General features: G+C 40.9%; 1 protein-coding gene across 2 annotated transcripts in view; it reads left to right on the top strand.

Annotated features, from left to right (window-relative positions):
- The window catches only part of eva1ba (eva-1 homolog Ba (C. elegans)), a 38,025-nt gene that overhangs the window by 7,818 nt on the left and 17,905 nt on the right, over positions 1-12,302 (top strand). For both annotated transcript variants that reach the window (XM_088932946.1, XM_088932947.1), the window contains one exon: positions 8,237-8,397. The gene's annotated coding sequence lies outside the window, so the exon portion shown is untranslated. The remainder of the gene's footprint in view (positions 1-8,236; positions 8,398-12,302) is intronic.

The raw sequence follows: 12,302 nt of genomic DNA, 5'->3' as shown, positions 1-12,302 counted from the left end.
CTGTGATCCTCCAGTGAGCTTCACTGTCTGGGCTTCTGACTGGGTCTCACTGGCTTGTGTTTATGTAGTCACTGCCTCGTAATACTTTTTTTTAAGAACATGTTCTCAAATGAACATTAGCCAGGTCTCCAATGTTACTTCAGGCTCATGTTAAATAAGACCCACTTATTATTTAAAACCCAGCATACAAAGCAGTGGGGATTTAAATTTCTTGCATACCTCTGGGCACACATGATCTCTAAAGAAAAATATTTAAAGAGAAAACAGTCCTTTGAATATTTATTTTAAAATTGTTAATATGTCGGCTCGTTTTCACAGAGAAGGCGTGCTTGAGACAGATCAGTTAAGGTTTTGGCTCTGTTCAACCTTCATTATGTAGGTGCAGATGGAACTGTTTACTTTCCACTCCAGGTTGATGTTTTTTTATTAATATTGTCCATTTCAGGTTTCAAAAATATGTAGAAAATAGCAATACAGCTCTGTCAGATAGTTGATTTTGTGTCCGTTCTTTTCAGAAAGAACGAATATTTTTCGGAATATTTGGTATAATATTCAGCCAATGACTCTGAGAGCTTTTGCCATCCATCAGAGCTCCCAGGTTCTCGTTCAGAGGCAGAGCACTATCAGGCCACCTGAGTGCGTTATCATTTCTCTCCTTGCTTTTGCAACATGATTTGTGCTCAGAGTTGTGTGAAGAAGCCCAACTGCTGATGGTAGCACACATTTCTAAAAAATATGGGGGTGACATGATTTATGAGAAAGTATGTTTTCTTTTTACTGTCGTGTGAAATCTGAAGTGTTCTCACTTGTTAGCTTGCTGTATGGTAATCTGGCAGTCAGTGAAGGGCAGCTGTCAGTGCACAGAGTGAATCTGCAAGTATTATCTGTGACAGCCAGAAATGGGTTTGGGATGATGCCTGCCTGGGTGCTATCTTCAGAAAAACCCTACACTATTTTATAATTTATTAGAGATGTCCAGACTCTATGAAATCAGGCACTGTATTCTAAGTAAATTCTGAATGCTAAATTAATTGTGACTGACAGATGGTTCCACTTTAGGCAGCAATATTTTGTCTTCCCATGTCAGCACCAAACATAAAATAAAATATCGTAGGCTTCTGCATATAATAGTGTGCTATATAGCTCGGTATTTTATGGTCAGTAAATATGATTTGGGTCCTCATTGCAACATTTGACTTATGCCAGCAAAAAAAAACTATTCTTTTTCAAATTTATATTTCCCGTGTAGCTCTGACTAAGAACATAAAGCTTTTGTTTTCTACTGACACAATGGGTACAATTCAAAATCATCCCACATTAGACACTCTATAGAGTCTCCTTGCTGCTGCTCGTGCTGAGCTGTTTGTACATGTACATGCTGTTGCTTGCATGCTTCGGTGTATAGGAAGACAGGAGCTTAATTGTCAAAGTCATTGTCTCTTATTTTCAAAGTCATATGGTATAGTGTTGTACTTTATTATGAAGGTGTCATACAGTACAGTGCTCCGTTAAAAGAAATGCCAAGGTCTTTAATATGGTAGGAATATAGTCTAAAACAGTCATCTTTTAAATATCAAAATATTGCATCTGTAATTTAATTTAGTGTGTCATAATATTGCAGGTCCATGTTTAGAGCTAGAAAAAGTGTATTACAGATAAATTTATTGGTATGTATGAAAACAAGCAAAAAGGTTATTGTGTTGTATACCTAGCAACATAAATGTACAGATTAATGCCATTTATCTAATACTGTTGGATTATTTATCTACTACTGTTGGAAGAGATTTTGGAGCCTGTTGGCTGGGACCTTTGCTCAAACTCCTAATGGCTGGCAGCGCAGATGGCCCTGCTGATGCAAGAGCCCCGTCTGTTTGTTTTAATTTGCTGTGTGTGTCAGCACTCACGACAGCCAGAGATCCTGGCGGCCAAGCTGGGGATGGGGGGGGCGGCTGGAGGCAGAGCCGAGCCCTCGCTCTGACAGGAATGCGTCCCAGGTGAGAAATCTGGAAAGCGTGCAATTGAGCTTAACACCCCCATGTGTGCTGATAACAGAGCAGGAACAATTCTCTGCCTCGGCAAAGTCTTAGCATGCCTGCAGGCTAAGGAAAGCAACAGATCCATTGCTTTATTGTCATCCTAATGTAACGCTGCTGTAACGTGGCTCCTTCCCCCATTAACAGCTGTTAGAATCACTGTTATTATCTGTCATTATATTAAAATGGCTTGCTCCTCCTAGCAGTACTCTAATGAGAGGGTAGATGTGAACGCCAAGGCGAAGAGCTTTTTATCTGTGGCCCCATCCCCCATCAGCTCTTGGGTGTGGCAAAAAAGAAGACCCTGCAAAGTCTCAGAAACTGCATTTAACTTTGTTTCTTATAATTATCTGCAGTGCACGTCTACTAAACACTTGAGAATGAATCCCACTGTGATTCTGCAGTTCTCCTGAGGTTTTACCCAGTTTGCACAGAGCAGTTGCTTTGTCAATTGTATTTTTCCATCATAACTTACAATTCGTAATCTGTACTTGTACGTGACTGTACCTGCATTGAGTGGTGAAGCAGAGGTGCAGGTTTTCAGCAGGGGGCTGCAATTCTTCTTCTAGGAGTGCAAATATTAGTACTGAAACACAATGACACGAGCTCTCTTGTTGTTTCAGTAAGGTTAGCGATTTTAGCAGCTGCATCATGCCGGGGGTAGGGCTGGGGTTATGTTTAGGATTAGTGTTTGGGTAGGATTAGGGTTATACTGAGATTTAGGGATGTGGGAGCTCAGATGAGGCGGCTGCAGAAACCATACTTTACACTAGCAGGGGTAACTACGCTTGGCACACCAGCTTCAGCCCCTAGCCGAGGAGGTGCAGCCTCTCGATGCTCAGAATGCACAAGCACTTTTTGCTTCCTTACTGCTTCTTACTGCATGTACAATTACATGGATTGCCCATCTGTGCTGCACCTTGTTTTCAATGTGATTCAGCACCCTGCTTTTATCATGGTGTAGCACATTAAACCTTTATGAAGCACACATGCTTCAGTGCCCAGCCAAATATCATAGTGAATGGATGCATTGTAAAAAAAATGACAGTGCACACCATTTTGTTCAGTTTCTTATGTTTAAGAGGTGTTTACTTTCAACTCCTCCTGAGCAACTGCGGACCAAATACATTGCAGATTAAATAGATTTTATCTACACAATTGTTCTTCAGATGCCAAATATATCAACTTTCAAACAGGGAGGTGGGCCTGCAAGATGGCTTTATTCGCTTGAAGATAGGCTTTGCACACAGGAAGGTAGAAAATTCAGGAAATAGTTCATCAGCTCAGGAACGCTGAAGGCAAACCAAGGATCTTATCTGATCTCTAAGTTGCAGTTTGCTCCCTCGGGGAAGCTGCTGAAAGCCTGGCTTGGGATGGGAGATCCTATCAATCCTGTTGGTGGGCAACAGGCCGAGAAAGGAAAATAACCAGCAGCCTTGGAAAATGATGAGGTGTAAGTGAATATCCTGCTTACATATGTCAAATGTATTGTGGCCATATGTGTTCCATGGAACGGAACGGTGGCCAATAAATTATTAGAAGGGATATTGAATAATTGTGTGTGTCCAGCCAATTATTTTGTTTGGTTCTTTTTGGCTTGAGACAAAAAGCAACAGGATTTGCCTTGATTTGTGCTTTGCTCCAAGAATTGGATACAGTATCTCACTTAAATCAATACAGTATCATTCTTAATGGACCTTGTCATTTTCCTCCCTTCCATTTGCAGGATCCCTAATTATGTCTTGTAGTAAAAATGAGAAAGATTGCTGTGGAAGAAGCCCCTTTGGTCATTTTCCTTTGCTTTGCAGACAGTGCCTGTTCCAAATCCTCAGTCTCTTGGTTGAAACTGATGATGGATTAGAGAATCACTTTACAGGAGGCTTTCAGCTTTCAACAGCAAGTTTTGCTCAAGAGGTGCAAGTGGCTGGGAACAGCAACAGCAGTTCTAAGCTGAAACTGGATAAAACTGGAGATTAGCAAGACCTGTGATCTGCGACCAGTGTGTAAAAGGATCTTAACACATACAGAAATGAGGGGAATAAAGGGACATTGTAACCTTGCAACTCCGAGTGGAGCGGAATAGCTTTAATTTCAGACAGACACTTTCCAGGTGGGCGTGCTGGAAAATGTTTTGGGTGGAAAGTTTACGGCTGGGAGCACCAAACCATTTATCCCAGCTTTCTTGTAAAGCTTGTTACCCGCTGTACCATGGAAAGCAGGGAATTTAAACAGGCATTAACAGGTTCCTGTTTGCATCCCCAGATGGTTTCTAAAAATCAAGTGCATCAATCATGCAACAGAAAACTGGAGACAAAGGCTACTGTAATGCCCCAAACATATCTTGAGCCAAAACATCGGGAACTTCACCACTTTGAAATCCATACTGCCTTCTCTGGTCTCCAGTGTGACTACCAATTTTCACTTTGGGAACACAAAATCCAGTCAATCCGTTAGCATGAAACTGCTTACTAGCAAAGGGAGTTAAGTTTAAATTTGTCCAGCACACATGAGGCCTCATTTCGCACATAACTCAAAACCTACATTTCAGATGTGAAGTCATTATAATTGTGGCTTGTAGAAACTCAACCTTCCAAAGAGCTATCTGGACAGTTCTATTTGTCACTGGCAAAGTCAGAAAGTGAAGCCTCGCCTCAAGCCTCAACCAAGAATGCATTTTTGAAAAGGTCTGGAAGGGTTCGGACTCCTGTTGCCAAACATTTGCAAACTCTTTAAACATTCAAGTCTGCCTGTCATAGCTGGGAAAACAAATTAAAGTCTCTGTTGTCTTCAGGGTACTCATTAGTAAGAAAGGATTTTAATTAAAAGAAAGTGCCGACTTACATTACATGAAGACAGCATCTCTCCTGCTAATTCAAAGTTCTCCAGTCAGCTGGGTTTTTGTGTCTTTGTTTGCATCACACTCTTAAAACTGCAAAAAAATTCAGTCTCCTAGGCATACTCACCATGTTGCAATATGCCCCCTCATGAAAAACAAAAGTGAAAATCGCCCGGCACTCTTAAGGTTTAGTGTGCAGGACTAAATGACAAGGCTTCCTGTTTTAGAATTTAAAGCTCAGTCTTGCTCAGACCTGTCACACAAGGATCATAGGCAAGTACATCAGGAGTCACAAATTCTTTTGTTTTTCTGGAACAGGTTCCTCATTTTATTTTCTCTCTGCAAGCTGAGGTGCAGAGTGACATAAATTCCCAAATTCTACTGCCCACGTAATTCTACTTCATTTACTTTTTTTGTACTTCACATTTAAGTTTTTGTACACAGAGCTGGGTGTGTACCAGCCTGGATAGCATGTTAATTTTGGACAGTGTTTTAGAGTTCACAGGAGGAGAATGATAGGAAGCTTTCTGCAAAAGAATACTAGAATATCTCACATCCCACGGAGAAGCTGGATAAATAAAACAAGCTGGTTGCAAGAAAAAAAGGACAAGCATACGTGCATTTTTTTCAGCTGCTATTGGACACACTTAACCCTGAACAGTGTGTTCTTTGGAAAGCAGTTTGTTAGCAAACCCCCCTTTGTGAAATATGCAGTCTGGGCAATTTAAAACAGCTGCTTTCCAAGACCAAAATTATCCAGGAATGACAAGGTCAATGTGGGAGAACAAGGGCCAAAAGAGCAGAGTGTACGAATTCTGGAAATTACAGATGGTGCTTGTCAGGGGCAGGCCATTCACCTCCAGTGGGAGCAGAAGATCAGGCCCGCTCGCTTCTTCCCTCTGGTTCCTATTTGCTTTTCATCCGACTGTCAGAAGAATAATTATCCCTTTTCTCCCACTTTTTTTACATGCAGACAAAAAGTCACCTCCAAACAAGTATTCCCCTTACGCACTCGTGCCATTTTTGGAAATAATGAAAATCAATTCTGTTGTACCGACAGGGCTGTTAATTCTTTAAACTGGCACAATAAAGCACACGTGTCACCCTTCTGTATTTTGGGTTCAAAACACTAATGGTTTACAATTAGTTTCTTGAACTGCTGCATTTTTTATACTTTCTGCTGTTTAACACCTCATTAACAAAAGATAAACTCTTATGTTTCCATCACCTAGTTTTTCTTCCAAAATGCGCTTGTGTTATTAGGGAAATTATCTGTTCAAACCATTGTCATGACTGTTGAGAGCTTAAAATTACCCTTGATTCAGTGCTTATTCATATTTAAAGATTGCAGTTTTATTCAGAATAAGAAGCAGTTTCAGTAGGAGGATCCCTTACTGTCTCCACAGGACAGGAAAAAGGAAAACATTTTCTCATTACAGAGTTTAGTGGCACAATAAATATGGTGATACCCTATGTAGTGCAGCAGAAATAAACTACACTGAAATGCAAATTTAAATTTAAGGCAATTTTTCACTTCCATTGCAAAATAAGTGTTCAAAGCCTATGGCATTTCAGGTTCCTAACAATACAAAACATAATTAGGAGGCACAACATTTACTGGGGACACTGGAGATATTATTTAATTATAATATAAAACTTAATCCTGAAAAAGGTTCTTGAGACTGTCAAGAGCTCATGTTGCCAACTATCATTGCATGTTCAGGAGGTTTGTTGGAGAGCTTGTTTCTTCTTCAGCAATGGAACATATAAGTGGTTGCTTCTGCTTGGGACTCAAGCCTCTAACACTCAGTCGTTGCTCAAATACAATTGTAAAAGAGCCTGATTTATGTCAGGTAGTTCAAGGTGCCTGAGTACATCAAGAACTAGTTAGGACTTCTGAAGCATATTGAAAGAGTATAGTGGGGAACCTACCCACACCCCAGCACCAACCTGAACTACCACTTGGTAACACACCCTTATATACGCCAAACCTACTAATTGAACAGCATGTGACAATGTGCATTGCAATTAACCAATTTTACCATCTGTGATCACCTCGTGTGAATCTGTTTATAGATTAAAGTGGCAGGTTGGCTGAAACTGCAGTCCTTCCTGGTCTGGCCTGCCTCAGTAATCCTTTTAATACTTCACATGTGCCCATTATATTATTCCATTTGTAGGTACAGCTTTTCTGCTCCTGCCAGTTGTAGTTTTGGCTTTTTAAAGCGGTAGATATTTTAGACTTCTGCTGCAGGAGATTTCTTGAGGGGTGAGGATACATGGAAGTTAATCATCTGCTTGGGCTGTGATTTTAAAGTATCTACCTCCCCAGCTTTCCTTTCCTGTGGAATTGCTTAAGGCCTTGTGAATGTTTGATGCCAGAGTCCATAAAACACAGATTGAGGAGAAGCTGCTCTGGACACACCTTATCAGTTGGAAGAACATTACTTTTGCCTGTTCCCCAGGTAGCTAGCAGGATGCAAACTCTGGCTGCTGAAAGTGGCTGGCTATACGTCTTCCAAAGAGCGGTGATTTGGTCTCATCCTGAATTTCACATGCTTAATATCCAAGGTCTTGTTTGCAATATTTCTAACCCATTACTTGTGTATAAACTACTCTTGTATCTTAAATTGATATTTTATGTTGAAATAACAACTGATCCCCTTTTCTCTAATATAAACTGTTTGAATTGAAGCAAACTTGAGGCTGTCACCCTGAAACTGAACATCAAAACAACAGGCTGATGGGGTGAATCCATATGAAGCTCTGTTTGTCGCAGTGTTTTTCTCACATGCTTACCCGCTTGGTAGCAATAATCACAGCTGGTGATCTTGCTTTATGAGAGCTGGAGAACACAATTGGATCGCCTTTGGTTTTTTTTTACAGAGTCTGAGGTGGGTTTTGAAAATTGCTTTAAATTAATCCTGGCGACTTAGTTTTCCATGGTGCTATTACAATGAGCAAATAAACCTGCTCAGTGCTGGCAATTGACTGTTCACCTGTTATGCTTAGGTTTAGCTGCGTGTGTAACACATACTCCACATGAACCAGCACAGTGGGCACCTCAAAATTGCATGCGACAGGCACAGCCTCAATCCACTCCTATAACCTGCAGAGGCAGAGGGTGTGGACCAAGAGCTTGGTCCAAGAGAGTGGTGAACTGTTTACGTAATCCCTGCTTGTTCAGTATGACCTCCATCCCCAAAGCTGCAGAAGAAAACACTGAGGGCTTTAACAGCCTAGCTGAGAGGACTGAGCGTGGTATTGACCACAAGGGCACTGCGTCAGTCTTCCAAAAAACATTTCCTGTTGCAGCCCTCCTGCTTAATACTAAACAGACCTCTCTTTTCCACTTTCCAACTCACAGGCATCGCTGAACCCCCACACATCCCTCCTCCTCCGACCGAAGGCCCACCAATCACCATCACATGTTCCCTGCTTTAGAGGTTTCAACAAGGAAGTCTTAAGCTTTCAGCTTAGAGACAGAAGAGGGGATAGGTTTCTGTGACCTTGCTGAAAGGATAAAGGGTAAGATAGTTTTTATCTCTCCGGTTTAAAGAGATGGCGGATGCTGATAGAGCTGTGACTCCACAGAGATAATATTCCTCCTGTGAAGGGGGGGTGCACACACTGAGTTTTCTCCTGGTGGAAGGGTTAAACCATTCTAGCTTACTGAGCACAGCACTAAACATGCCGTATCCCATAAGAAAAGGTAATACAGCTCTGGCAAACCTGTTACAGCACGGCTAATTATAAAAGCATATGCATGCTCAAGAGCTCTTGGCAAATAGGCATGCAATACTTTATGAGCTGCAGCCTGATTTCAGATATGAACATGTGTTTTCATGTTTAAAGGTGTAGCCTCAACTTCTCGAGTTACCGTCAGGGAACTGAAATTGACTGTCATCAAAATGAATGCCATTACAATCCATAGGGCATCGAGAATCAAGGAAGAAAAGGAATAATTGCCCAGGCTCATTTTGGATGAAAATGATTATTTGCGAGTCCAGAGGGAATGGGAGAATAAAGATTGTTTTTCTGAATTCTGGAGGGCTTGGTGTGTTAGGTTATGAGGGACCGATGGCTATGATTGTGAGTTGGATAAAGAGTTAGAGAAAGACAGCAAATAAGGTTGCTAAAAACGTATTTCATTAAGTCTTTGAATCAGATGCTGTAGTTGTAAAGAAGTGGATTTTCTACGGCTGCTGCTATGACTCATGTGTCCTGTGGCTACCAGCATCCCGATTTGATCTCCTTTAGTGTCTTTTTTTTGGCTATGAGCTAATAGAAATATAATATAAACTCAACTAAATGAATTATACTTGCCAATTATTATATCACAGAGGAAACTGCCAGCCTCAATGAGTTCTGAAAACTCCTTTCTGCAAAGAGGAAACAATGCTTTCTTTGTGCGTTTATAGGCACACATCCTGATGGGCTTTATGTCATTGAGAAAGGCTGATTCTCTATTTGCAATACAGTTAATAGACCTGCCAACATTTTTATCAAATAAAACAAATAAAATCTCTAATACCTACTCAGTTTCAGTAAGTCCTGCTGCTGTTTAAGAGAACTTAAGTTCAGCGTCTAGCTGGAGTGTTTATTCTGTTTTCCCTGGAACCCAGATGGGAGCTATTGTTTATTATCTTTCTTTAACTTATCACCACAAAGTAAATAAGCGCTGTCTTGTCGGGGACTAGTCTTCTTTGGTCTGTTATTTGCTAGATATTTCTTTTTTATTTTTAAATGCAATTGATTCCTTAGCTTCTGTAAGACAATGGAAAGAGGTGGACTAGTGTTTAGGAGCCTGTGCTTGGAAGTAGAAAGTAGAATTTCAAACTCCAATAGCGGGGTTGTGGGCAAAGCACTGCAGGCTCTGGCTCTGAGCAAGTAACTTCACCCCTATTTCTCCAGCAAAATGCCCAGCTGTGTCAAGGAACACTTTCCAGGTCATCACTGTAAATGAGAATGTGAGAAGGAGAACAGAGGATTCTTAAAAGTCAAACATACCTCTGTATCTGCTTCATATTTTGTGCCCCGAGAGGTTGCATGTGCTATACTAAAAAATGTTTTAACTGCATTCAGTCTTCTATAGTAATGGGATTGTGCAGGGCTTGCCAAGAAAAATTGTCCTCGCAGCACTTTTATTTTTTGCTTGAAAAAATCCTGCTTTACGGACATTGAATCAACATCACAGACAAGTGGACATCTGCCAGCTGTGAGTGGACTGTGCAGAGAAATCCAGAACAGTTCAAAACTCTCAACTGGAACAGAAAGATTAACTGCTGCTGCAAACAGATCACAGAACTCAGAATATTTACTTTAATAATGAAGATCATTGGAAGGGTGCCTTATTTGCTCCTAACATTTGTTTTTTTAATCAAATAAGGAGCAAGAATTAGAGCTGAAATCGGACTAAAAAAAACAAACTACAATGCCTTATAAAGAAGTCAAGGTTCTCTCTTTAACGTGTCCAAGAGATGGGTGTCAAACTAGCTGGCAGTTCAAAGACTTGTAGACAGAATTTCAAGAACATTTTAAACATCACTTCCATGGTATCAGAAGGCCTACATTTCTGCAATTACAAGTGCTGTTTTTACAGTTCTGTACTTTCTTCTACAAAAATGAAAAAACGCTTATCTCAAAAGAGCCTGTCTCTTGAGAGACATACAGAATGGCTTGCAGCACAAAGCAATCGTTAGACCTGAGTCTGACATCTCCTGGACTATTACAGGTAGTTTTTTTTACCCTCCTTAAATCAAATAGATAAGATAAGATCACTTTATTGGCCATATACAATTTCTTGTATTAGGAATTTGTATTTTCCCATACCTCAACTTGCTCTCCATGAGACACAGGCACAAAGACAGGGAGAGAAGCTTGGGGTCGCAGGGTCAGCCATTTATACAGCACCCCTGGAGCAGTTGGGGTGAAGGGCCTTGCTCAGGGGCCCAACAGAGTAGGATTCCTCTGCTGGCCACGGGATACGAACTGGCAACCTTCCAGCCACAGGCGCTGATCCTGAGCCACAGAGCCACTGCACCGCCCTGCAAATGCAAGACTCTGAAGAACTGTAACCAGTTTAAAATGTGAACATCCACTAAAGTGGTGAATCTCAAAACAGATGATTTTGTTCAGGCTGCTGCTTCAGGACATCCTTTTTGATCTTGATTTGTAAAATTAAACAATATAAAAAATATTAGAAATTAGCATCTTTCACTGTGCTTGCTGACTGAGCTACCTGTTTTATATTTCAATTTTCCAGTTGGTTTTCACCACTTAAATTCCTGGAACTCAATAAAGAACATGAAGGCAAGAAGTCTGAGAACTGGACCGAGTTGGTGGGGTCACACTGTCATTCTTGTGTCCGACACAAGTTTAATTAAATGTCGTACTGGGGACTCTTTCATCTCACGCTGGGCTTTATGGCTGTTTCTGTCTCAGTTTCATGCCCAAAACACCACACCAAGCTGCTGGCATGGATTCTGAAACATGACAGACCTCCCTGGAGGAGGCAGACCGAAAGATCTGTTCCCAAATAATGAAAGCACTTCCACGGGCAGGTACTGTCAGGTTTAGACGTGGAAATTTGTGCCCTTCAGGGTAACCAGATTTACAGTATATTTCAAGCTGTGCCCTTGGAGAATATTAACTCACCCCCACACAGCAACTCCCAGTGTTTGCAGATAATATAGTGGAAGCTATTGTGTTTGAAGAGCAAACATTGTGTCGCCATGACAATCACACACAAAGGAAGCTCCTTTGGGGTCTGTGGGGTGCGTGTGAAGAACTGATCCTTTTTTTAATGATGTTCTATACAAGCTGCAGTTTCGAGTGCCCTCTCTTGTCTGCCATTGCACACAGTCAGCTCTCACATTAGACAGCAAGGCTCTGCTTTGCTAAACACACATTACACTTACAGAAAAATAACATTTACTTGCAAAACCACCCTGCTCTGTTGCCTCCACTCTATTTGAATATGGCCTCGATATGCACTGCTAAATGTCAATGACTGAAATGGTAAAATCCAAATAATTATTAATTAGCCTGTTCAGTAGCATGCGTATCCCCAAAGGAGTTTTTAGCAGATTCATGTTAAATGGGTACTCTCAATGGCTTAATCAAAACTTTGCAGGTCCTGAGGCTCAGGCTTTAGGGACAATTTTTGTTGTTCTTTCGGGAAACACTTCACAGTCCCAAGTGGGGTGGAAAGCCCCTTTAAATAATATATCTATGGGATGTTGTAACAAAATATTCAATTGACTTTATGAGGGCTGTACTAAAAATACATATCACTTCTATTACTTCATTACCATAAACAATATAATTATGATGAGTGGACACCCTTAATATTTACGCATGATTTTTACCAAAAAAGCAGCCTGGAGATACTGCTGAATGTGTGCTTCACATTCGGGAAACTTTAAATGAAA

This window comes from Atractosteus spatula, chromosome 14 (genome assembly GCF_055471065.1).
Source record: "Atractosteus spatula isolate fAtrSpa1 chromosome 14, fAtrSpa1.hap1, whole genome shotgun sequence".
NCBI classification, from domain to species: Eukaryota; Metazoa; Chordata; class Actinopteri; order Semionotiformes; family Lepisosteidae; genus Atractosteus; species Atractosteus spatula.
Note: the sequence above shows the minus strand (reverse complement) of the source record. Positions and strands in the feature narration are given on the sequence as shown.